This window comes from Phyllopteryx taeniolatus, chromosome 8 (genome assembly GCF_024500385.1).
Source record: "Phyllopteryx taeniolatus isolate TA_2022b chromosome 8, UOR_Ptae_1.2, whole genome shotgun sequence".
Lineage (NCBI taxonomy): Eukaryota > Metazoa > Chordata > Actinopteri > Syngnathiformes > Syngnathidae > Phyllopteryx > Phyllopteryx taeniolatus.
In genome coordinates, this window is record NC_084509.1 from 31,695,865 (window position 1) to 31,722,878 (window position 27,014).

A 27,014-nucleotide genomic window follows, 5' to 3' on the forward strand; every position below is an offset into this window, starting at 1 on the left:
AAAAAAAAACACAGTAATATAAGCCATCCCCCAAATAGTCGCCAGGTCTGTCATCCACTTTAATAAATGACACTTTCTCTTTTGTCCTCGGAAAAAGGGGCTCTACTCTCATAGCAGCCACGCCCCAAATAGTCGTCGCCTGTACCATCCGCTGTAATAAAAGCCTCACCTCAAATAGACACCTCCATTTATTTTAGTCAGCGAGACAAACAAGGCGGAGGACGGCGGGCGTCTCTGCGGAGTGGCGCTCGACACTCGGAGAAGCCGCAGCTCAACAGTAGATCACCGAGTCGGACGCTTAGCGGCGGTTCCCGGCGTCCGGACGCCACGTGTGATCGAAAGCGATCCGACGGGGGGCACGGGGAGCTGCAGCCACCGAGATACTAATCGGTCTGCTGTCGCTACACTCGAGACACTCAACATGACAACGAGGGCAGGCGGGCTTCTTCCCTCAGGCTACCTACTCAAGAAAATACAGACCGGAAGAAACACGGGATAATAGCGTAACGTTAGCATTGCGTCTTATTTGACAGATAATGCAAGCACATTGCTTACCTTGGTGCAGACAACGCAGGCTGTTTTTGGTTTTTGGGTTGTTTTAAGCATTCCAGTGACTGCGGTAATGATAACAGTGAAAATGACAAAAGACGGCGAGAACTAGTCCAATTGTGACTGCATACAAGGCAGCCGGGTGGACCAAATTCAAAGCAAATGATGAATCCAACGCATCGTACACCAGGGAACATTTTCAGCTTTTCTAGAACCCTTTGTTTATATTAGCTGTGATTTTGCAGGTTTGTTGGCACTGGTATTGCTTATTAATTGTTATTATGATTATTATACTTTATGACTGACGATGACACCGGCCCCTCACGTCTTCCCCGGCCTTGTGCGATCCCCCCAACAAAAGAGGCTTGGCGCCTCGCTGTGGCGCAGACCATCCCAAGGTGTCCTTCGGCAAACGCCGTTCATCGTCGACCTGCGCGCGCGCGTGCGTGTTTTTACCACTTTTCTGTGGATGAAAGCGCGACATGTTTTGCAAAGGAAGGTCGTGTATTCCATAAAGGTGCCAATTGCTTCTTGCGGGAAATGAGCCGCGGATTTTATTTTCTGGGGGGGGGGAAAAAAAAAAAAAAAAAAAAAAAAAAAGTATAAGCAATTTATCCATCCATTTTCTGTCACGCTTCTCCTCACGCGGGTCGCGGGCGTGCCGGAGCCCCTCCCAGCTGTCATCGGGCAGGAGGCGGGGTCCACCCTGAACTGGTTGCCAGCCAATCGGAGGGCACATACGAACAAACAACCATTCGCACTCACAGTCACGCCTACGGGCAATTTAGCGTCTCCAATGAATGCATGTTTTTGGGTATGTGGGAGGAAAGCGGAGTGCCCGGAGAAAAGCCACACGGGCACGGGGAGAACATGCCAACTCCACACAGGCGGGGCCGGGGATCGAACCCGGGTCCTCAGAACTGTGAGGCTGACGCTCTAACCGGTCGCCCACCGTGCCGCGTAAGCAATTTAAGTGTATTTTTTATAATAACTGCTTGTGCCTGTGTTTTTTTGTTTTTTGTTTTGGTTTAGGCAGATAATTGTGATTGTCACTGCTTGGCTCTGGCAATGAAGATACTCAAACGATCTGTTATAAGCGCTGCCCCCTTAGTTCCTGTTGCCAAAGCAGGGGAACGACGCATACCGTACAAGAGATAACACGACACGTGACCGTAAATCACAAAGCAACACATTGCAAGGGTGTGGAAATAACACATATTCTTTCTTCACAAAACTTGAATCGAGCTTACACAGAACTGAGCTAAAAGGTACCAGGGGGGGAAGTCGTAGCTCTCTGTGAGACTTCTGGAAAAAGGAACTTCAAGCCACAAAACAGAGAAACTTTACTCTTGAATCTCAAGAAAATGTCCGAGACAAACTAAAGCCGCATAAAGAAGAAGAAACAGAGCTCAAGTCTTTCATCTTAGATTAGCTCCCTTGGCAGTTTTCTTTGTGCTTGTAAAACCAAAAACCCAAAAAAAGACAGTTGTATTTTGTCTTGGTCTTGGAACTGCTATTGTGTCAATTTGTACTGATAGCAACCTGGAAATGAAGTGAAGCAAGGCCCTAATTAATAGGAAAGTAGTACATTACATCGGTGTCAAGGAAGTATGTAAATCTTGACCGAGAAATCGTCACAATTCATTTATTTTTAAGGGTAATGTTGTAGAAGGAACTTGAAATAATAAACCGTTTCAGAGTCGCAGTTTGAGCTTTGAAGGCAATTCCAAATCTTTTTGGGGCGGGGCGTCCAGGACTTTTTTTCGCCATTGGGTCTCAGTCTGGAACGATCTACCGTTTTTTCAGACCTTAACCTTGTTTTTAATTGCGAGAGACCCCAGACGTGACCCAAAATAAAAGGAACAAATCTCGGTCCGACTCGCCGAGATTTTGCCATCGGAAATATTGAACCTGTTGAACATTGAGCATAGTCGGCCTGGACCCCTTTCCGAACAGACGGGGGAAAAAAAGTCCTCCTAAATCACTTAACAGGATCATTCTCTCAGCATAATCTTTCAGACGCTGCCCTTTGCTCACTTTGATCAAAAGTCGTCAGATTTGGCCCGATTGTCAGTCTGAATCCAACACCCATTTCAGAACCACCGCTTCGACTCTTTTCACTCTTTGAAGACATTTGGGGTTTTTTCAGACAGAAGAAGCAGGCAGGAAAGGGTGCGCAGTACAGTACGCCTTTGAAGGGTGCATCAAGGGAACCGTGCGAAAGAAGGCACGCTAACGCAGGCAGATCGCAGAGCAGGAAGTCAAAGTGTCGGGACGCTATTAAGGAATGCAAAGATCCACGAAAAGGCGACGAGCCAGCGCTAGCGCTGTATTTCCGATTACAATGATTCAAAATGGGCCTACATGCAGTTGAGACGAGGGCTACTTCAGATCGGAGTCAGCAGGTCTCATGTCGGGAGCAAATTGCGAGCGTTTTGGATAATGGGTTAGGTTGCAGGGTCCAAGGTCTAGAGGTTTTGGGAGTAGGGCTTTGGGTTTAAAGTTTTGCTAAGAATTGAAGGTTTTGCTCAGGCCTAGGTTGTAGACTTTAAGGCAAGGCTCTTGTTAGGAGGGTTAGGGTTTCAGGTTAAGGACTCGGGGGCAAGTCTAGGGTTTGGGCCCGGGTTAGGATGAAAGGTCAGAGTTTATGTTTAGGAGCAGTGGTTAGGGTTAGGACTCGGGGGGCCTGGTTACAGTTGAAGGTTTTCTGCACCGTGACTGTGCTCGACAAAGAATCCCCTGCGCCTCAAAACTATGTTCTTCGCCAATCCAAATAGACATCCCCTTCGGAATTGGCCGATGTGCTGAGAGTTTCAGTCTGTCCAAATGTGTCACGTGCGAGCCTTTGGCATCAGAGCTCCAGGCTCTTTCGGCCTCGGACGGACAATACAACAAGCTTTTAAAAGCGCTTGAACGGGACTCCCGGATGCGAGGGATTTGTCCTGACAGAACAAGGAGGGAAGGTCGGCCGCAGTTCTGCTTCTTGTCCCGAGTTTGAGGAGGCTCAGGGAGTCCGCAGCAGCTGAGAAAACATTTCAGACAGAGACAGACGACCCAAAGTAAAACCGACCTTTTTCTGCCCCCGACCAACAGCTGGGACAATAAACGCAGCGCAAATAATCTGGAGGCTCTAAAAGTAAAAGCCCGGATTAGCCAAGCCGCCGTTTGGTTTTTTGACGGTCTATTCGGCGACATTTGGATTCATTGGCACCTCTTGCTACACACTGAACTCTTTTGTCTCTCGGGACGCAGCTGCCGCGGCTCCTCGAGGTTCGTTTATGTTAGCGGTCCGAGCCGATTCTCAGGCCGTGACGTCCGTATTTCTGTCCGTCAGCTGCGGGATGCTTCCTTTGTGCACCCAAGTAGATTTCTTTATTTGAGCACAGCGGTACCTCGATTTACGGCAAATTTCTTTTGTTCCTTGACAGAGTTTTATTTTAATTGACTTTGCTCGTATTGAAAATCAATTTTGAATCAAGACAAATAAGAGTCGTGTAAAATATGACTGTAATCGAAAGATTTGTTGTTGTTTTTTCCAAGAAGGCGCATCTTTTTCGGGAACGGACCATACGGTGCAACAGCAACAGCGACAGCTCGGACGGTGCGAATGACTTTGCTATGAAGCGCCGACGCCATTTGTTTTGGCATCACACCTTCCATCCGTTCATTTCGGTTCAGTGCAACGCCAAGACATATTGTTAACGCAGACAAGTGAAACGTGAACCATTTGAACATTCTGGATTATCACGCTACGGAGATTATTGCTTCGGTTCCATCTGGAGAACCGGGGCAAAGCCGTTTCAACGGATGATTCACGAAAGCGGGACGTTGCGTTGCGTTGCGTTGCGTGAGCGCCAAGCTCATTCTAACCCGCGTTTCAAATTGGTTTGAGCCGAACCCTTGCACTGATATTCGCATTCGGGCGATGTCGATTGAGCTAACAAGTTTGATTTACAGCTGAAAAGCGTATCTCGAGCTAGGCAGAGGCCGAGCTGCACCGCGTTTGTTTACCGTTCCTGTGCCCCCGTACCGGACCGAAAAATCTGAATGAATGTATCGCTACGCAATAATCTAAATATTGTAAGAAAGTAAGATTGACAAAAATGGGATACAACAATGAAATACGTGGCTCGAAAACAAAATAAAGTTGGCTTAGCCTGGCACTGCTTAATTTGACTTCACTGTCTCCACTTGGCTGTAGTGCTCCAGTTTCTCACGGCCCTTAGTCTCCTCTTGGATAAAATTCACCTCCATTATTGTCGTTCCTTATTGTGTCTACTTCTGACGGATATATCCAATTATATCTGCAAAACTATATCAAAAGGTCACCTTTTTTTCTTTTTCTTTTTACAAAATGCAACGAAACCTGGAATAAGGACACAATATGTCGACTGCAGAGCCAGTTCTCGGTTTAAGACACTTTTGTTCCTACAATGGCAACGTTCGTAACCTTGAAAAGGAGAACCCACGGACAGAGATCCATCCATCCATCCATTTTCTTTACCACTTGTCCTAAGGCGGGTCGCGGGCGTGCTGGAGCCTATGCCAGCTATCTTCGGGCGGGAGGCGGGGTACACCCCGAACTGGTCGCCAGCCAATCGCAGGGCACATACAAACAAACAACCATTCACACTCACACTTACGGGCAATTTAGAGTCTTCAATCAACCTAGCACGCATGTTTTTGGGACGTGGGAGGAAAGCCGAGCGCCCGGAGAAAAGCCACCCGGGCACGGGGAGAACATGCAAACTCCACACAGGCGGGGCCGGGGATTGAACCCGGCTCCTCCTCAGAACTGTGAGGCAGACGCTCTAACCGGTCGTCCACACAGAACGTTTTATATATATATATATATTTATGAGGGTTACTAATTAATTATCCTGTGGTAATTGGGATATTAACCTTATTTGTCCCTGCCGCAACACCATACACTCACACGCTCACATTATCCGCTCGGCTGTTTCTGTACAGGCAGCAAAGTCAAGCTCCCAAAATATTTGAAAAGATGAGTTTTTTTTGGGGGGGGGGGGGGGGGGGGGGGCGGGGTTGTGGAAAAAGCACATTAGTCAGCTGTAAAACAGACATGGAAATCAGACTGATGGGCCAGAGGGAGAAACTCTCATCGGGTCCCTCGGTGGAGGAAAATGACTTCCACATCACGTTCATCTTCATCAGAATATGCCAAAAGTGCCACAGACTGTTGAAATCACAACCTATGCGCTCGTCTGCGGGAGATTACGTAAGTCGGTCGGTGCTGCGCTCGCTTGCAGTGGGAGTTAGAAAGACTTTAAATGTAGTCTGGGGCTTTGAATTCATTTCCACGCAAACGACGGTATCGGGAACGCAGCCAGCGCCCCGCTAGGTCGCGGGGAGTTGGCGCTTTATTCAATCGACCAAACAAGGCCTGCGCAAAGAAACAAAAGACGAGGAGGAACAGAAGAGAACAAATGCAAATGAAGAAAGTGGAAAAGGATTTGATTGTTTGGCCATATTCGAGAATTGTTCTTTTTATTGAGGTGCCAAAAGGGAAAGAGCGAACCACAAACGACTTTTTGAACAGCCTGCCCACTCCACAAATATTCGGGGGTCTGGCGTGCCCGCCCTCCCACACGACAAGTGTGACACGACACAAGCGAGGGTATATTTTGCTTCATCGCAGTTCCACTCAGGAGACTATCAAGGCGGTCTGGGCCCTCTCTTTCAGCACAAATGCATTCCAGTGAATGTCGACGCATTTCAAGGCTCCCAATATGACCCCCACCCAAAGGGGAAGCAAACATCATACAGCAGCATGAGAAACAATACAAATACACAGTAGCGCCCCCTGGAGTTTCGGTCTGGATTCAGCCAGTAGGTTACGAACAAGTCCTTGCACCGCCTTTTCCCAATTGATCATCGCTCATCTGCCGAAGATGGCCGCTTCCGATTGAGGCTCATTCGGGCGGATTCCCAAGTCGGATTTTGCCGAGTACCAGCCCGAGAATTCCCCCAGTGCGCCTATATATATATATATATATGTATATATTTGGTTTTTATTTCGTTTTTTTACTTTGGTCCGAACACAAGAAGCGCCGTACTGAAGTGGGGCACCAAACTCTTTCCACTGGCTTTACTGCAGCAGATTTTCCTCCGCCTGGACCCAGTGACAGCTTCATCTTCCCGAGAAACATCAATCCATCTCAAGATGTCCTCCACGCGGCGGTTGAGGATAATCGCCAGCAGCGCCTGCGCTCGGTCGCAGACAAATCAGCGATTATCGTTCGAGAGGCGAAAACGCGCGCGGTGGGAAGATGCCATTACGGGCGGTTAGGGCCCGATGTGTGGCTCCTGAGGGAAATCTCCATCGGACAAGCGAAGTGCAGCGCGTTATCCGTCAGATGTGTCAGATGTTGGTCAACTTGTCATGAAATAGTCCGCTGGTGTTAAGAAGAATTCCTTGTCATTTCCCGAGGCGCTCCGCACTCCATTTCCTGCCAGAATGCATTCGACAGAAATTCAATTCTGGTTATTGAAGGCCAATCGCTGCAGCTGTAAACAGATTGCTATTGTTGTCCATGTTTGAAAAAAAAGGACCAAATACTTTTGGGGGTTTTTTTTTGGGTTTTTTTTTCCGAGAAGAAATTTGGAGAATTGCTAAAAAAAAAAATAATAATAATAATTGACACTACTCTTTGGACACCAGCAGCACAGATCGAACAGAAGACAAAGCCGTTTGTCAGTTGTTGTGCTCCTTTCCGTGACAATTTAAGATGCCACAAGATGGCGCCAAAGCTCTGGCTAATATGGAAAGTAGAACAGTGTTCGCTCGCTAGCTCGTGGTTGGCCTCGTGCAGATCCACTGCATTGCACAGATGTATATCGCGCATAATTCGGTTTATATATATATATTTTTTTTTTTATGCTGTCATTTTTGGGCAGGTAAAATACACTCTTGCTCGCTTAAAACCTTAAAATAGAGAAAGGAATCCATAAAATACATATTACATAGAATAAAATGGAAATAGTGAAAGTCATACGTAAAAGGAACAAAAAGTAGCTAACAAAAAAAAAAAATAATAATAATAATAAAACTGGCAACTCACTTTTACTCACAAGTGAGAAGCAGCTGATGGAAGAGTGACTCCTCGCTACGTTTTGCCAAACAGTCACAGAAATGCCGATTCGGGCGTTTTTGTTCACAATTACTCCAAGCAAGCAAAAAAAAAAAAAAAAAGGTATGGAAACAAAAGAATCTTATCCTTTTGCTGATGGGAAGTCTGCAGAAATAAAACTGCTAACGTAACACATGAACACGTTTACCTTTTGCGAGCGGCTAACGCAAAAAGATAAAAAAAAGCTCCATCTTGCCAAGCAGCTGAATGCAGCAAATGTTTTTGTTCACAAAAATCGGATTCAAAACATGCATGGTTCATTGTTTGTAGGAGATTTCAGGCGTGTTTTGGAGTCCAACGGTGCTGCAATTGGACACGCTTGAAGGAGGCCTTCGACTTTGTTGGATCCGCTGAGTATTGGAATGCGGCAATAGTACACGTGTGGCGTGGCGCATTCACACATTTCCCGCAGGGAAACGTGTGTGTGCGTGTATATACAGTTTATTCACATTATTCAAGTTTTATTAATGTATTATTTTTTATGTATATATTAGCTCTTGTTGTTTTGAAATACATATCTTCGGACCTGGCTAAAAAGAACAATATGTACTACAATACGATATTAAATGAAATCACGATATTCATATAAATTAATATTATTATAATAACACATTGAAAAATCTATAAAAAAAATATTTACATTATCTCATTATTAAAAAGTCCTACTTTTAAATTCAAGTGTTTTTATTTTCCAAAATATAAAACAATGTTTTTATGTAATTATTGTTATTATTTATTATTAAACTGATTGATTTTTGTATTGATCTGATTTCATTTTTACATAACGAAACACATTTATATTGAATTCGCTCCTTCCTTCCTTTCACGCATTGACATTTTTTGAATTATTCTAATTCAACATTTATAGATTATGAAATCATGAAAAGTGTACCATTGCGAACCATCATGTCCGCGAGCCAGAAGCGGAGCTGCACTGTGCTCGTTTGCAGACTTGGCATATAGCTCGAAAGCGAGGCTTGTGACATTTCTCGGCCTCTTAGCTCATACCTAGTTTCTTTGTGCGGGAACCCGAATCATCACGGCAAACATACTTGCCCCTCCATTTTGTTGATTTGACTTTTTGGCTAAGAGGCTGCTAGCTTATTTACTTGGTTTTCTGATCAGATTTCGGCTCTCGTCGCAAAGGGAAAGAAAAGAATAATAATCGACCGACCGTAAGTGGAAAAGCTCCGCCGACTCCTGACATATTTCCTATCCAGTAACCCCCGATGGTCAACAGGACTGCGTGTGTATTATCTCGTCTACTGTCTAACGAAACCAAACGCTAAGGAAGGAAGATGTCAGATTCCATTTATCTTCGACAGACGAGCGACCACGACGAGGGAAGATTGAAAAGGGAGACGGGCGCGACGGCGTTAATTGGAGTCCTCGCACCCCGGGAGATGCTCTGACCTTGGACTTATCTCTGCGACCTCAAGCGCGATCGATAACTAAAGAAGAAACGCAAGATGCCACCCGAAGCCGAGGTATCTAATCTCATTACGCGGCGCCGAGCCCGTTTCATTGGGCGACCGCAGATATGAGGGGATGTCTCCGTAAACATTTCATCGGCGCGCTAATAAGAATCCCGTTCAAAAGTTACAAATAAAACCCAAAAAGACGGCGCTTCCGCCTTGAGAATCGCCTCGATGACGCTGGTGAATGATTGAAACTGGAAACGCCGTGTTTACCCCTCGATAACAGCGGGACATTCTGCAACATAAGTACCGAGCGAGTCTCCCCGCAGACTTGGCGCTTTTATAGCTTTGTCGCCGGATCCTTCGCTTTCCATCTTTTTTCAGTCAAAATAAACCAATATTTAATGCGGCCCCGACAGCAATAGTACTTGCGTTACCTCCGTCGTATTGTTTAGTTTATTTGTCAGGGAGCGCGACAACACAAGCGGTGAACTCAAGGGCAGCGCTGTTGCAGATTGGAGCTTTGTGACTCATTTCCGTCTGAAGTCCCTTCGGCAGCTTAGAAAGAAAACGTTCATGATCGTGATCGTGATCGTGATCGTGATACATTCCATGATTCACACTTCAAAACAGAAGTTCACGAAGTTGACATGTGCTTCATTTCCCGACATGGAATCAGGCTAAACTTTTCCTGTTTTTCCGTCCATTTCTATTTGCCAGAATAAGTTTTGGGACAATTTTTCATGACTTTCTTCCAAGTCCGAAGTTTACATACGCACGCGAAACACACTAAGCACACGCAGCGCAACAGATACCTGTACTTTCACTCCGACGTTAACGACGTGTACCGATGGCGGCCGGCTGTTGGGAATTGATTTCGCTGCGGCCATCTTGTGGTGGAGTGTCAGAATCTCACTGGTAAGTCAATGAAAATGTTTTATTTAATGGGTGGGCGTGGAAGAGGGTCTCCGCCCAGCTCGTCTGTTGAAATTCAGCTTGGCGCACCACTGTAACGACTAACAAATGACTGCAGATGGCGACGCTGCATCACTTTGGATTTGAAAGCAACACGGCTTTTTTTCGGCGACAGCAACCCGCGTCGGACGGCCGGCAATACGGGGAACTCTTTCTTTGAAAATGGCCGGCAGTCACTGAATTAAGTCGGTGTACTAAGTACTAACACAGAATACGCTAGTCGGATAAGACGTGCAAATTATCCCCACGTGAATTGCGTAACTCACTCACATCTCGAGCGCTGAAAAATATCCTCCGGTTAAAAGACGTCGACGCCGACAGGCTCGGTTTCTTGAACTTTGTTAAGGTCCCCTCGGCCAATGAGACTGTCTGGAAATGTCGATTCCAATGTTCTCGTATCGCCTGAGAAGCCAATTGATAACTTCAAGATGAATCGCGCCCGCAAACGGGCTATTAGTAGTCGGTCCGCGTGTGCCCGGCGGAGGGGCTCTGCCGGGCGGCGTGTAACACAAAACCACACGAGGTGGCTTTGCTGTTCAGTGACCAATGATTGCGCATGTAATTGCTTCCATAAAAACGGCCCGCCATGTGTGCCGTATTATCGCGGCCTCCCCTCAAAGACAAATACAAAAATACGCGCAGGCGAACGTGTCGGTTGTTGTTTGGAACGATTCGCCATGATGTCACGGGATCCTGTCGAAGCCGAGCCTTTCAGGCGCGGGCGGCCCCGTGCGATGTTTGCTCAACCTTTGCATAATTACAGGCCCCCGCAAACAAGACGGGACCACAGAGGGTTCTTGTTCCAGCAAAACCAAACACCCGGAGATTATTGTTGTACGTCGACGTGACACGCCTGAAGGTTTTGAACGTCCCGCACAAGTTGCTGACGTAAACGAGGTCGAAAGCACTTGGAGAAACATTTTGCCGGATGTATCAAAGCAGCCCCAGAACATTCCCGGGCACCACATTTGACTCCAGAATACCTTGACAGTCCCTGCATAGATTCAGCATACCCTGAATGCCAGATGTGGCAAAGCAGCCCCAAATCATTACCAGGCCTTCTCCATGTTTCGAGCTTTCTGACACGTTTGACACACATTTTTTTTGCTCCAGAATACCTTTGATAGTCCTGAGATTTGATTGTACCTTGCACAGATTCAAGATAGCCCGCATGTCGGATGTAGCAAGAGCAACCTTGGCTCCGTGTTTCACAGCAGATACGACGTGCCGTATCGCCCAAACATGATCGTTGTGCCTTGGTGGAGGTCATCGCCGTCCTTTGTTCACGCAGTATTCCAGTATTCGGTGTGACACAAAATATGTCCTCCTGAGCTATAGTTTGGGGGTTTTTTGTTGTTGTTGAACCAACATGTCAAAAAGTGCTAACATTGGAGGTCTCCCTCTCTCAGCATGGCGGCATATAAAAAAATCATTTGTGTTTCGGGGGGGTGGGGTCACGCGGCCACGCTCCCCCGACACCGGCGTGGATAACCTTTCGCAGCTGGCAGCTCATGAATACATATCAGTTCAATTTAACACTTCAGTGCCTGTTTCACTGAACTTTCGTATCATCTGCGTCACGTCGTGTATGTCGAACACGGAAAGAAGGAAAAAGCACCAAACGGAACGCACCGCGAAAGTATCACAATAGCTCGGGCGAGTCGAGAGTGCAGTTTCTACGTGAATGCTGAAGAGCTGCCGCTGAACTGAAATGATGTCGGCATGATTGGAATTGGTGGGAAATGGGATCTCAATTTGGGATTTTTCCTCACGGACACTGTGACACAGACACTAACAACCCAGACTAAATTTAGCATCCAGAAATGTTCGTCCCTCAGTCGAGATGCATCACGTCAACGTAAGCCACACAAATGCTACTTTGGCATTTTGTGGCATCTTCGGGCATTACTTGAATCCTTCAACTTTTCTGTACGCGGCCCTCGTAGGAAAACGACTCAATTGGGCACTCCTGGGCATCTTTAATATCTGCAAGATGAGTGTGGATGTCAGGCGGGTTGAGACTGGAAAGCGTCTCACTTGCATTTGCCCAGAAAGCACATGTCGCATAATGCAGTCCGTGCACGCCGCGAGGGCAACAACAGGCGCATTCACGTCCTGCCATCTTATTCCATATTCGACATTCAATCAGCAGGTGCGTTCAGGCGGCATGACATTTACAGACTGGGGGGGGGGGGGGGGGGGGGGGGGGGGGGCTACGCTACGACCGTTGTGTCACAGGGTAATTATGGACAATGCGCGTGACGCATGAAATGAATTGAGACCATCGTGGCGCCAGGGTGGCGTTTGCGGACGATGAAGAGCACGCGAGCTACTCGCTTGCTCATCAAGATTTCCGAGAAAGAAAAATCGCATGTTGTGCTCGGCCATCATCACCTTTGTCGCCCGACACGACGACGACGACGGCGATGGCATGCTGTGGAAACGCAGCTGCCTCCACCAAGGATGCTGTTGTGCTTTTAAAAAATAAAGGGGGGGGGGGGGCACTTTATTTGTGCCAACGCTTTCCCATAGAAATGAATGTGATGTCAAAAACAACCAGTCACCATTGTCGACCCTTGACTAAGTCACAAGTCACATTTGAACATCGTTGACAAATGGAGAGACAAAAAAAGTATATCAAAACTCAATGAAACGCGACTAACTACTTTCTGTGGAAATTCCCTTCGAATGCTGAAAAGCTGAACTGAAATGCTTGAGAATGCGTTGAAATCAGGGTGGCAAAAAAGCATTCTTTCTAATAATCGATCAATCTGATTTCAAAAACTTCAAATGTGCACGCCTTTCTTCAAATGATTCCGATTGTTTCAAATTGACAGTTCAAGAAATGCAAAAAGATACATTGATCATGATTCAGTTAATGGTTCCATAATTGTTTCCCAAAGTGAAAGCTGTTTTCCAAACGTCTTACTTTAATTTGGATTTGGACAATTTGAAGTTAAACAAGGTCTCTAAATGATCGATTAACTCGTTATTGATTCATTTGATCATTGCACATTTCTAGTTGAAATGTTAAGCTATGTATAGAATGTGAGATTTGAAAAATCCCAAAAATGCTGGCACAATATAACGAATGGTTTATATCTGTTGAAAAATGCTTTCCAATATGTTACAAATGAGCTGAGCATTTTCAAGTTGTGGTGGTTTGAATCAGGTGAATAAGACGGATGAGTCAAATTCCGATTCATCCCGTGGGATTCGCTCGATGGGAAACGTGCAAATGTGGGAAAAGGGCTGAATGAAAGACGTGACGCTTGGCCATTGCAATGGTTTGAATCAGTTGAGAAAGGCGGACGTTTCCCAAGAAGAGGAAAAAGTGGGCCAAATCACATCAATTCCTCAGCATCCACGCACATGCAAAACTGCTCAGGCTTGCATCGCGCCTATCAGACGCCATGCTCAATGTTCGCTCTGTGGTGATGTCACCACAAGCGAGACAAAGAAAAACAAAAGACCATTGGTGGACTGCTGAAGTGTTCAAAAGTGAGTTTTTCATTTTTTGCCAAGTGCGTTTGATTGAAGATAATCGGCGCAGCACTTTGCAGAGAAGCGGCCCAGTTAATCTTCCCCCGTTTTTACCGCTCGCCGACGATATTTTTGATTGCTGCATGCAATCACTTTTAGATGCATGCAAAACTTTCTTCTCCGTATGAGTCATTTCTTTCTCTTCCCCTCAATCCCCTTTTCCCTTCTTTTCAGCTCACGGCGCTTTAGGTACTACTTAGCCAAAGTGTTTTTGACACGATTTACCGTAGCTGTGACTTTGATGCAAATATTTGGGGCCTTTGTGACGCGCCGACAACAAAAACAACAGCGACAAAGGGCTTTTTATTTACAGATACGCAATGAATAAACGTGTCGTGAGCGAGTTGAACGGAAATTGTTCTATTTGCCTTGTTCCATTTCATTTTGGATTGCATTGAATCCAAAACATCCCCACAAAAAACCAACTGATGAATTGTGCCAGGATAGAGTGATTTCGATTTGGGTGCCGAGAGATTTGTATCATATAAAATGTATGCCTTGCCTCAATAAAAGTTGCAAAATCGAGTCCGTCAAGTAGTACGCAACGTCATCTTTTCTCGTGGAAGTCCAACGACGGCATTAACTAAGAGCCCGAATCCTTTTTTCTTTTTCCCCCATGTGATCAACTTTCAGAGCGCCAGCCGTTGGCACGTTGACACCCCGCCGTATGATTTACTACATTTCCAGCACTCCCGCGTTCTAACTGCGACCAGATTTGAACAACATCAATTCCACCAGATGCTGATGAGACGGAATTTGAATGCATCCGCGGCGGCTCGATACTGATAAATTGTGTTGACGTGCACTCGGGGCAAAAAAAGTTATGAACAGATTTATCGCGCAAATCTTTAGAGCAGCGCTATGGCCCGTAGTACATTTTGCGAGTAAAACGGCATCTGGCGCACTCACGGCGCATTTGAATGCACGGGCGCAAATGTGTTGCACAGACGAGGTTTTGAGGGATAGCGTGCAATTAGGCAGCGTGCGAGTCGCTACGTGCTAAAAGATTCAGTGAGATTCTTCTGGAAACATTCATTTTGATTTATGCAATCATCACCCAAAAATAGGGAGTCAAATAAATACCCGGACAGGCTCGGTAGAGTGTCAAACATTTTGCAAAGGGGAAAATACGAGAAAACATTTCCAGAACGACAACGGCAATTTCCAAAGTTAATAAAGACAAAAACTGAAAAAAATGGAGAGGCGGTCGCCATATCATTCAAATCTGCTCTTTCCGGCGTAAACCTGAAAAGGTTTGTCATTGCCTCGAGATGGCGGCCAAGCACCTTTTTCTGTGACACAAGCCGAAGGCCCGACTCAACGAAGCTCCTTCCCTCGGTTCGACATTGCGATACGAGTGAGTGCCCTCGAAATGTGCTGTCAAACTAAAGAAAAGCAAGAGAACGGCACGTTGTGCCGTGTTCCAACAAACACGTCGCTTTGATTGAGATTAGCCCGTTTAGCTTCCTTACCGGGCCCGACCGACCCCGTTTAGCTTCCGACAACAAACGAGATTACAGGGTAGTCAACTGCGGACGCACTTGCTAACAAACAATGCAAAACGCCACAGACGGACAAACAAAAAGCATTAGTGTCGCGGTGTTGTAACCCTTTTAAGCCACAGACATTTAAGCACCAATTGTGCAGCACAATGTCCACTGAATGGAAGCGAAACATTATGTGATGAAAGTATTTTTTTCTGAAGTGCAATATGATAGAGTGCCATCTTTCTTGGTTTCGGGAGGCTGGAAGGGATTGCGTTCATTTCAGTTCAATTTCAATGGGGAGCGATGATTTGAGAAATGTCTTCACTTCTTCTCCGCGGAAATGAGTTTGTCCAAACAGATGCTTGTGTAAAAACGGGAAGGACCCCGGCGGCTGCCAACAAGCCTCCCCTCAACGCTTGCCGTTTGCGATGTGATTTCTTGCGATTGACCCGAGCGACGTGTTGTTTGCCCTAAATCCGCTGCATTGCTCCACATATGGGATATTGGCGGTTCTCTTGAGGACTTTCTTATATTGGCAGCGACGAGGACAGAAAAACAAGTGCCGGAAGTCGGCTTGGCTTTGCAAATTGTCGCGACGACAAAATACTTTTGTGTCCGCAGATGATTGATGGAGGCTCATTTGAATGCCGTTGACCGTTACTGAAGAGGAAATGAAATTATTGATAGAATGAATGGTCAAATGTGAGCAAGCGACACGGTCCAGATAGTTTGGATATGAATCTATTGAAATGGTTGTTTACCAATTAAATAGCTTAAGTGGCATTTAATGTCCTGTAGAATTGGTCAAATCAAAGCTTTTGTTACGATTGTTGAGTCTTTCCCTGTTCATCAAGCTGTCTGTTGCATGATATGCTTCACGGTGTCAGCTTTCATCCCAAATTCATCAGAAACTGCCTCGAGATTTGATACGAGTGTGCAGAGTTTGAAGGAGATCACAGCATCAGGATCAGAGTCTGTACATTGTTGCTATCCAATATGCACGAGACAATATTAGTTTACACATGCTTTAAAACACACTTTTTTGTTTTGTAAGTATTCCTTGGCGCCTGTCTTCAAGCAGTTGATTTGTTAAATCCCAGTTGACGTTGACTGTAAAACCCACACGTACATCCAAAAATGTAAACTCCAAAATGCTTCACCAAATTTGGTCCAAAGAAAGTCGGCTCCAGTTGAAAGCTACATTGCAATGCCAAACGCTACCGGAAATGAGCGTGGATGTTACAGTAATTATGAACCTTCAAACAACACACACGGCGCAAGCCGCAAATACAAACCGAGCACACGGAAATTGTCGTCGTTCATTAAGAAATGAAAGGAAATGAGAAACGAAGGCGACTGTGGATCTGCACTTTTCTCCTAAACTGCAGCAACGCTGCGCAACTATTCCTTGGCCAGTATTGAGAAAAGGATCATTTCCACTGACAAAGCAAAAGAATCAATCACAGCTATTAAGACATATTATGATCAAATGAGCGAGCTCCTTTCTGACATCCAAGCAGAACGCATCCAAATAAAGATTGAGGAATAATACGCGCGTCTAATTGCATCCCGCGCACTCTGGCATGAACCCTCCTTGTGGTTAATTGATCTCTTCCTTCACTTTGGCATCTTCGGCTACGCGCGACGTCGCGACGCGCGTTCACGCTTTGACGGGGGCGTTTCCCGACGCTAATTGATCAATTGCAGCCGACTCCCGTTGGTCGATACGACGACTCCCGTCAGGAAAGGTGAAAGGCGCGCTAAGACCGACAAAAGCGGACGCATATTTAAGTGAAAATCCATCCCAGAAAAGTCGAACATTTCACGCAGGCTGGCTTTACGCTGCCGATGCTCAATTCCGATATAAATCCGAGAAACTAAAGCGAGCTCTGAGAGTCAGCGGTTGTTTGTCTATAGGTTTGCCCTGTGATTGGCTGACGAGCAGTCCAGGGTGTACCCGACCGCTCTCACCGAAAGTCAGCCGTTATACTAGCCTGACCGGCGGGCATGTGCACGGATACTTTGAGGGGCAGGTGCTCAAGCAAAAAGCAAAAAAAAATAATTTAAAAAAAATAATTATTCATACAAGAAAATCAGTAGTATATATGTTTAACTTACTATATGCATTTATTTACCTCAATAATACAACTTTTAAGTTACTATTAACAAACGTTTGGTTTTTTTGTGATATACAAAAATGCCCATTGTTAGTTAACCTATAACCTGTACAACTCAAGTGAAAGGGGAACTAAAAAAGCAACAATTGAGATAACGTGGTTGCACAAGTGCACACACCCGCCTATGTGGCTGTGTTCAGAACTAAGCAATGGCCTTCCAACGGGGGTCAGCGCACACCGCCGCCCTTTAAAGTGCCTCTCATTAACGACCGATTATTAAGTTGGGAGCATTCGTACAATTCAAATAAAGGCCCCTCAAATATCAAAATACTTTGGGTGGAATTGATGAGAGAGAGGGGGAATATTTGGATGAATGAAGGGGGGGGGGGGCTGCATCCAAAAAAGAGCCCATTTTTCATGTAGGCCAGATGTGTCAAACTCATTTTTGTAGTCAGAGGGCCGTTGACTGTGAAAACCATATCAATGTTTAGTCACCTCATTATTACATATACACAACCAATTGATGGACAGCTAGTTTTGAAATCAGAAGTCAAGGATAATAGTTTGTTCAACTATTGTTCAAGTTACCATAAACAGAAAATGCTGGCAATGTCTCAACACGACTATTTCTTGTTATTATTTTATGAGAATTTGAGCAATAATGTGGCACGAGCGCCCACGAGGGGCGAGGAAGACGCACGTGTCACGGCACCCGTTACAGGCCACGCAGATGCGTATCGCGACGCGGGAGGCGAGCGCCGCCGCCGACGACCTTGAAGCAAATCTGTTCACGTCGCGTACGAGCCGTCATCTGCGGCCTGCCGGCGAATGTTGAAAGAGTGGAGATTCCGCGCCGGTGATGACAAAGTGACGCCGTGGCGATGATCTGAGCCCGACGGGGAAAAGAAGAAAAGAGGCCGTCGGTGAACATTTTTGCAATATTGGCGAGAGCGATCAAGCTTATCATCATTATTTAGCGACCTGCGATTGCTAACCAGTGTGTCGTGCCATGAGAGATGAGGTGTCTCCAGTTTGACTTGATTGGTTTCAAAACTTACATTTAAAATGTATTGAGCACAAATAGTGTATCTTTATCTATCTATGCCAATGACATATAGTGACAGACCGAAAAATGGAATGTTCTTCCCCGAGATGGCGAGCAACCCGCGGATCCAAAAAGCCATTTGGAACAGCACAGCACAGCACAACACCACGTAGCGCTGACCCTAAGCTATTGCAGGATGCTTGGATGTTAGCTTAACAAAGACAAAATCTATTCTCTGTATCCCACTTCCCTCAGCAAAAGTCAACAATAGCTTCAAGTTATCCACGACCTCAAAGAGTACAAGCAGTATAGAATGGTTCAACTGAAAACCCTCTTTGCCTCTACTCCTTGGTTCCCTGCTTCTTTCAGCAAAAGTCAACCGGGACTCCAGTTTGCCACCGACGCGAATGACCACAAACAGGATAGGATGGGTGCATGGGAAGTATAGAGTCTCTGGATCCCGCTTCGCTCACCGAACGTCAACTGTGTTAGACTCACGACCATAACGAGGACAAGCAGTACAGGACCGGTGCATTTCATTCAAAAAAAGAAGAAGAAGAAGAAGAAGAAGAATCTCTACTCTCCGTTCCCCGCTTCTATCACTTCTATCACCAAAAGTCCACGCACTTCAGAAAACAGCAATAGCCGGTTTATATCCTGTCATGATCTCATTATGTATGCCTTTTTCCATTTGCCAACACGCTGTGGGGAGAGGATGGGGTCTTTGCTCTGAAGTAGACCAAGTAAGGTTAAGCGCACGCTGGGATTAAGGCCCGTCAGTCCGACGCAAACCGGCTGACACCCGGTGACGCTGGCACGTCTCCACACTGCCGCCTATTTGAAGCGCAACAATCCAGCCGCCTGCAGAGGGTTCTCCTCTTAATCGAACTGCTTTTTATGCTTGGACAAGACCCGCTCGATGCTTTCGTGACAAACTTGTGTTCCGCTCTAGACTTCTTGAACAATCAAACAGTGTCAAAAATAAATGTTGCTCGTAATTTCGAGGAAACGGAAGATGGCCGTAGTTTGACACCGAGAATTTGAAGTGAAAACATTCAATCAAAGAAAATATATAAATAGAAATACAACAACATTAAAACAGACAAGAAATGCATGCTGTTTAACTGTTCAACCTTGTCAGAATTAAGTTGTATAGTCTCGGTCTTGACTCCGAAAAGTCTCGAGCAAGTCCTGGTCTCGGACAGTGTGGTCTTTGGCGCAACACTACAATGAAGTGATGCATCTTTACAAAACAGTCTCTGCGAAAGTGACATTTCTATTTACCCAATCTGTATTTCCACTGGGGGGGGGATTGTGTGCATTAGAACAAAAAACAAAAACCTCTTTCCGATAGTTTTGGACAGGATTTTGCTCTGCTGGTCAAACACGATGTGATTCAGGCAAGCGTCCGTGTTTGTCAACGCGGGTTGTCGTCGGCGATGGGCGATTCCCATCCTGTCACTCACGCCGCACGGCTAAACATCCACGACGCTCCCTGCCACATCTTTTTCTTTCAAGATCAAAACTTAATCGTCGTCCTAGCGAGATTAAAGAACCAAAGGATGGTTCTCGTCATATGACGGCGAGGATGTATTTGGGGGCGCCGGAGAAATCATTCTAAGCACAAAGTGGCGGCTTGAAGGGAGGATACGATGAAAGGTGATTTAATACTGAGATTTAATGGCTGTAATTAGTTGAGGGGCAGAAAACAAACACCCCCCTCCTCCTTTGACTGCGGCTTGGATGTGTGCGGCGATAAGGAAGGACTCCCTCAAGCGTGTAAACAGCATACAGTAAGCCACTTTTCCCAGTAGAAAGCACTTTTAATTAACTTTTTTTTCCCATCTGCTCGTGGAAGGCCACAAGGAGAGTCAAAGTCTTTCTTGTTTACCCAGCAAAAGCAAGACGTGGCTACGAAGCAGGAGAATATTTCAAACACTTCATCCCGAGGGAAGATGCAAAGTGACTAAGCTGCTGTGGGCGACGAGGAGGGCAACTCAGACGGCATGTGACTGCGCATGATTATCCAGCGAGGGCGACGACGGAACGCGCGGCGAACGGGACGATCCTCCGTGCTACGCGGGGACATCACAAAAGCTTCCAACTTCAGACAAAATGGCTTCCGGGGAGCCAGAATGGAGTCAATTTGCCCTGGGCGGGCGGGCGGGGCGGGCTCTCATGACCAATGCAGCGAGACCTCGACTTACAAGCGTCCCGACTTTTTATGCTACGAGGAGCCGTAGCTCGCTCAATTTACCACGGAGCTTTTTGATGCGTGTTCCGTTCACGACCGCGAAAATGCCGTTTTTGCAGATAGCAAACGGTTCTTCAAGAAAAAGAGGCCTCGTGTGCTTGCTTCAAGCTCTTTATTTCGCCTCCCAGTTGACGTCTACTGTAAAACTAGACATAAAGCAAAGAGAATTCCACGTTGTGTATTTAACCAAACCGCATCTGGTCATTTTAACAACACACGGAGAGACAATACAATACTCAGTCGTATATTCTTTATCCTCTGTGAAGAATGACCATTACCGTGGCTTACCGAGGAGCTGAGACAGTCTCCATATATCTGTATGTCTGTATTATACTGCCCCCAGGTGGCCAAAGGTACACAACACAATGAGCAGCACAATGTCCATTAAATTAAAGCAAATGTTACAATGACGGTTTGACTGGTATTTACATTCAGTTTAATTGTTATTATTGCATGTTTTGATAGAGTATAACACCACACAGTGCTGTTCTTCGTCATTAAAAACACGTTCGGAAAATGTCTCGGTGTTTTTTTGGCGAGCTGAAATGGTCTCATGTTATTTTCATTTGTGATACGAGTCATTCGAGTTACGAGCACAGTCACGGAACGAGTTACTAAACTCCTTAAAGGTCGAGGTACTGCTTATTTGTTTGCAGACTCATTTATGCTGAGGATCAAACAACAACTCTGACGTTTTTGTTTTTATTCCATCATTACTCCACCTTTTCTATACATTTTGTGCTTGTATTTTTGGTGTTCAAATACATTGACGTGTTTGAAAAATGTTGAAATATTTTTAAAGTGGAGGGGAGGGGTATTTCAATGCTGGAACTATTGTTTACATTTTTTGTTCTTATGTGCTCTCTTGTAGCGCGAGTGAATCTGAAACATAAATCCTATGATGGTACTGACAGCTTCTTTTAAAAGGTTGAAAAAAAGCAAAGCTAGTATGTGTTGTGAATTTGGGTCTGACGTCTCCACCAATATATGTTTGTATACGTTTTCTGCCATTTCCCTTCCCTCGCGCAAACAAGTTGAGTTTTCCGTGTGCAGTGCATAAAGTCAAAGATCAGTAGCACAAAAGAGCCTACGAGAACAATAATGCGACAAACAACATTTGCAGGTAGAAAGGGTTTATTTTTTTATTTTTATTTGCCACCTACGGTAATGCCTCACTTAATAGTAGCTTCCGCGCTAACGACCCCCATTGAAGAAGAATTCATCACTGGTCGGGGCTCAACCGACTTACATGACGGTGCTCTGTCTTTTTGGAAGCAAAAAAAAAAGCCAAAGAAAAAGCCAATTGATTTGTCAACGTGAGATCATGCAACATATGCCGACTGGCGACTTTCGGTGGCACGGTTTTCCCGCAAATTTGAATCGTCAAGGGCCGCGCCGGCGTACGCTTCGCATGCTAAAGATGTCGACCGCGTTGCTCCGGGGACAAAGCGCGTTTGATGAAAAGCCGTCTTAATAAGGACACGCAAGGTGCCGTTGCGGCTCAAACTGATGGATGCGATGTGAAAGTCACCCGGCTTCCTCCTCCTCCTCCTCCTCTTCCTCTTCTTCTTCGTGGCGGGTTTGGAGAAAGCGTTATTTTCTGCAGGGGAGCCGCGGCGTGATTGAAGTATTTACGACAAACACAAACGCGATGACGCCCAGAACGCGGGTGACGGTGACGCACGAGCGGACAGGTTAGCGTGTACGGACGGCGGCCCTCTCGGTGGCGACGCCTCGATTTATTGTCGGAAGGTTACGAGGCTCAACTCGGCGCGAGCCGCCTTCCTCTGGGCCCTCGCTACTTTATGGACAGGACAAAAACCCTTTTCCAAACACGCCACGCTGGAAGTCAAAATGAAACTGCTGTGTAGCGATTCACACGAAGGGCTACCAGTTGGATACACACCCCTGAATGATTTGTTGATTTGTTTCAATGAAGATCAAGATCAGGTTAACAATTTCTCCCAGGAATCATCAGCAAGGATTTAACAAGGTAGGAAACAGATAAATAGCAATATGCAACACTTTATTTCAATGAAAGTATTGATGTTTGTAAATGATCATTTCTACAACAGTCCAAGGAAATTACAATGTCCCATGACTGGTCAGCTATTTTTACAACGGGACGTTGTAGCTACGTGCTACATGATTTGATTGAGAAGATTTTAGTTTTTACATTGATACAAAGTTGATATCGATGATGGCAGGAGTTCGGTGAGGCCATGGAGAACGACTTTTCGGGCGGCTTCGAGCAAATTCTGGTCCACCGTCCGGCGTCGCAGGAGGGGGAAGCAGTGCACTATACACTGGATGGGGCGCTGCTGACCTCGACTCGGGACGTTGTGAATCGGTGGGGAGAATACTTCGAAGACCTCCTCAATTCCACCGACACGCTTTCCCTTGAGGAAGCAGAGTCTGGGTTCTCTGAAGCGGGCTCTCCTATGTCTGGGGATGAGGTCACCGAGGTGGTTGAAAAGCTCCTCGGTGGGAAGGCCCCGGGGGTGGATGAGATTCGCCCGGACGTCCTAAAGGCTCTGGATGTTGTGGGGCTGTCCTGGTTGACATGTCTCTGCAACATCGCGTGGACATCGGGGACAGTGCCTCTGGATTGGCAGACTGGGGTGGTGGTCCCACTTTTTAAGAAGGGGGAACAGAGGGTGTGTTCCAACTACAAGGCGATCAGACTCCTCAGCCTCCCTGGTAAGGTCTATTCAGGGGTGCTGGAGAGGAGGGTCCGTCGGGAAGTCGAATCTCAGATTCAGGAGGAGTAGTGTGGTTTTCGTCCTAGCCATGGAACAGTGGACCAGCTCTTCAGCCTCGGCAGGGTCCTGGAGGGTGCGTGGGAGTTCGCCCAACCAGTCTACATGTGTTTTGTGGACTTGGAGTCCTGTGGGGGGGCTTCGGGATTATGGGGTACCGAACCCCCTGATACGGGCTGTTCGGTCCCTGTACGACCGGAGTCAGAGTTTGGTCCGCATATCCGGCAGTGAGTCGGACTGCTTTCCGGTGAGGGTTGGACACCGCCAAGGCTGCCCTTTGTCACCGATTCTGTTCCTAACTTTTTTAGCTAGAATTTCAAGGCGTAGAGGGGGTCCGGTTTGGTGGCCACAGTATTGCATCTCTGCTTTTTGCTGATGATGTGGTTCTGTTGGCTTCATCAAGCCGTGACCTCCAACTCTCACTGGAGCGGTTCGCAGCCGAGTGTGAAGCGGCTGGGATGAGAATCAGCACCTCCAAATCTGAGACCGTGGTCCTCATTCGTAAAAGGGTGGAGTGCCCTCTCTGGGTCGGGGATGAGGTCCTGCCCCAAGTGGAGGAGTTCAAGTATCTTGAGGAAGAACGGAACGGGAGATCGACAGGCGGATCGGTGCGTCGTCTGCAGTGATGCGGACTTTGTATCGATCCGTTGTGCTAAAGAAGGAGCTAAGCCGAAAGGCGAAGCTCTCGATTTACCGGTCGATCTACGTTCCTACCCTCACCTATGGTCGCGAGCTGCGGGTCGTGACCGGAAGAACCAGATCCCGGAACTAAGCGTCCAAAATTATTTCGCTGGGGAGTGGGAAGTCTGGGCTTCCCTACTGAGGCTGCTGCCCCCGCCGATAAGCGGAAGAGAATGGAGAATGAAAGTCACCGTGAGATTCACCTCCTTGATGCTCACAGCCAACCGGCTGGTCTCCTGCATCCTTCAACGAGAGCGTGTCAGAAAGACGTAAGAGAAATCCCGTCTCAAAGAGGAAACGGCGCACTTCTGTCAGGCGTTCGGCGGGTATCTCAGTCCGTTGAAGGCGATCTGATGCAGAGTGATGTACGTATCAAAATCCCGCTGCTGCCGCCTTTGCTTTTGTGTCGCGGGAAAATGAAACGATTACCTGTTCAGTTGACGCCGTGGGCGCAGGGTTATTTTTCTCGTGAACGTCGTTTCCAATGAAAATCTGACGTTTTGGGACACTTTTCATTGAAAACACAGTAATTGAAAACACACGGCCCACGAGTGACAGCTGGTGCAGACACGATGAATTACGTACTCGCCTTTTAGATGCAGAGACCCCGCAAAATCTGCTTTAGTTTGGAACACATAGCCCAGCTGACGTGGGATAAGAAAAGACATCAATCAATCAATCAAACATTTTATTTCAAAAAAGGTTCTTTTTTAGGTTTGGTTTTCTTATGTTGTTGGGGGAAAATGGTTGAAAAAAACCTTTGTGTTTAAAAATAAAATAAAACAACAACAAAGAAAAAACTTATTTTTAGAAAATGGAGGTGGAAAGAATTGTTGAATACATTTTTTGTTGTTGATAAGTTAAACTTCTTTCATTGTGTTTTTTGTTGAAAAAGATGCGGGAGTAATAAAAAGAACTATTTTTGGAAAAATAAAATATGTTTTTAAAAACTTTAACAATTAAAATTGAAATAATCCAATTTTTCTGTTGAAAAATAAAAACGTTTTTGTTATCATTTTTGTTGTTGTTGCAAAAATATTTGGGCCCCAAAAACCTTTTAGTTTAAAATTTTTTTTATTGTAAACATTTTGGGGAAAAATAAAATTATTGAAAAAAATATATACAATATGTGTAAAAAAAAAATAATAATAAATTATACTGAGAAACTTTTGACTTTTTGGGGAAAATGGCAAAACTTTTGCTGAAAAAAAAATGTATTTGATGAAATGATAAAACTTGTGAACCCATAACCCATAGAACCTTCGAGGGGAACTGGATAAAGATGTAGATATGGTATCATGTCTTGTCTTTTTGCCATTTTAAGTCCCTTTGGGAGTTTGAATTTAAATGGTAGTCCCATCTATCATTTTGTCACCATCAAGCAAGTCTGTGTCGCCGCAACCCATTCGATCTTGGTTCGGATCAGGATACAGGAAAATCATTTCACTGTCACCAGAACCATCCGTCCACAGTGAAAAATGTCCTCCAATCAAAACGTCCTCCTCTGTGAACCAGGAAGTAGCCTGCTCGCACACAAACAGTTAATTGCCGAAAAGCTTGACTATTCACGGTTTATGTGTTCAGACCAAAGCAGCAAAAGTCGGACTTTGGCCCATCGTGTGGGATCTCGGTATTGATGAGCTTCATGTGGAAGCGAACTACTGAACTGATTTTGATCCGCTCACATCCGCTTCCCATCCACTTGACATTTCCCACGACGACCTCTCGTCGACGTTTGATTGACAGCGGCGAGACGACAGCCGCGCTGATACCGAAGAGTTGGAGATCAAATTCCTCCCGTACTCGAGGAGTTATTTGATACGGCGTACTCCGGCCGCGTAGCGTCTGGTGTCTATGTCAAAGTCGATTGATAGCGTCAGCGGGGGAATGTCGGAATCTCGGGCTGTTGTCGCGGGAGCCAGCGTGAACATCCGCGCCAAAACCGAGGAAGTCACCGACATGTCGGACACATTTTCAGTACGTCGCATTGGTGAAGCGGCAGTCGAAACATCTGAAAAAGTCTTTTTAGTGGCCAGGCACATTTATTTACTCAATTGTAGGTGTCAATCAGGGTGGAGGCATCCCAGAAATAAAAAGGATACAAACCTATTGTGTTAGGTTTGTTGCATGCTGACAAACGGACGGCCTAGTAACATATTTATTCATGCATTCATCATTTTCCAGAGGAAAAACGGCAGCGCCTTGGTGGCTTACGTTTGTCGCATGCTAACATGCTAACTGAAATGGACACAAATCCTTTTCTTTGGATTGTGCAGGAATTGGCCATCGTAACATGAAGAGAATTTTCTCCAAAGTAGGCAATTAGGGAGAGACGTGGATTGCCGTTTGTGGATTATGAGGAGACGCCGACAGTTTGCGGAAGCCTGCTGCAGTGTATGCGTGCACGTGTACCGCATATGACGTGCTCATGCGTGGCACTGACTGACCGCTCGGGAATGAGGGCGAGGCAGACTAAAATACGGCCCAATCCATCATGTTTCCCCGTCACGATTCGGGCCTTCGGCCTCAGAAAGAAGCCACCCGGCCCGCCTATCCCCGCCATTTCTCAGGTTTTGACAAGCAGACGACGATATTTCGGGCCCTGAGACATATCTTCAGGTAATTGCTTCTCCACCTCACGACCAGCGGGAGACGGTAGCTCTTCTGATTTTTGAGTTTTGAGCTCATTTTGTATTTGAATTTCCAACAGTTATTAGCGTCCGTGTTCTCCCATTTTCATCAGGATAACATTCGAGGACCATTTGGGAACGTGTGTTATTGCGCTTTCACCGCGCAGCTGTTTGTATGCTTCCGAACTGCAGTTTCTCGCTTGATTCGCCTGTGAGGATCTTTTGCCAATAGCTGCCATTGATTTTGACCGAGAGGCAACTGAAGCCTCCATAGAAAACTTCTATACTTATTTTAAAAATGATTTTATTTTTGGAGAACACAGAGACAAGCCACAACACAGTGGAGATGCATCAAAAAAAAAAAGAAAAAAGAAAAGAGCCAATGGCAGTGACAGTGTTTCATTC

The 27,014-nt window shown here is 46.0% G+C and overlaps 1 long non-coding RNA gene across 2 annotated transcripts in view; it reads right to left on the bottom strand.

Annotated features, from left to right (window-relative positions):
• Positions 1-27,014, bottom strand: part of LOC133482488 (uncharacterized) — a 59,871-nt gene that overhangs the window by 12,808 nt on the left and 20,049 nt on the right. Inside the window, exon 3 of one of the 2 annotated variants that reach the window (XR_009789810.1) lies at positions 6,042-7,019. The exons of the other annotated variant lie outside the window; for it this stretch is intronic. This is a non-coding gene — a long non-coding RNA (uncharacterized LOC133482488). Of the gene's footprint in view, positions 1-6,041; positions 7,020-27,014 lie in introns of those variants that run through there. 2 annotated transcript variants of the gene reach the window in all.